Raw genomic sequence first — 767 nt, forward strand, 5'->3', positions numbered from 1 at the left:
ACGAAAATTGCAAAACGACGTCGTTTCGTTACAGTAAGTTACTAGAATGCCCTTTTAAAAAAATAAAATCAATTTTAAAAAGGGTTTAGGAGACGACGTCGTTTTCACTCTAGTGCCTACACGCACAGTAGCTTTGTGCTTGTTCGGAATTCATGGCGATGTGGCAAAGGTGGCGGATATTGTTTCCTGCCTTGGGAGTTCTGTTTAGTTTCACCATCTCTGCTTTGACTTCATCTAACTCTTTATAAATGCCTTCCATTTCCCTTGCTTTTGAATGTGGATTTCAAAGTATCTGAACTCAAACTAAAAAGCCAAAACAACAAACCACAGGAAACTTACATCGCCCAGTACTTCCTACCCAGGGTAAAGCCCAACCCAAAAACACAGGAGGAACACAGAATAGGAGGCACAAATCCAGGAACAGAGCACAAGAAACAAAGGAGGAATAGGGGGAAGGAGAACGTACCCAAAACAGAAAATTGGAGAAAAAATTTCCTCTAATTTGACCCATGCCGTGGGTCTCTGGTGACCCAAGCGGGTCTTGGCTAGAGACCCGTTGTGGGTCTGCTGACCCACGACAAGGTCTGGCAGCCAAACTCGCGTGGGTCACGGCGACCCACGCCTCTCTCTCTATCTCTCAGGTAGCCACTGTTTGTCCTAGAAATATCAACAACAACACCCAACGAAACTATAGAGCGAACCGATCTAGTGCGGATGAATGATTTTCCAGCGAACTAACCTTCGTCGGAGGAGCCCTTAAAACCATC

This window comes from Corylus avellana, chromosome ca2, assembly GCF_901000735.1.
Source record: "Corylus avellana chromosome ca2, CavTom2PMs-1.0".
Taxonomy (NCBI): domain Eukaryota; kingdom Viridiplantae; phylum Streptophyta; class Magnoliopsida; order Fagales; family Betulaceae; genus Corylus; species Corylus avellana.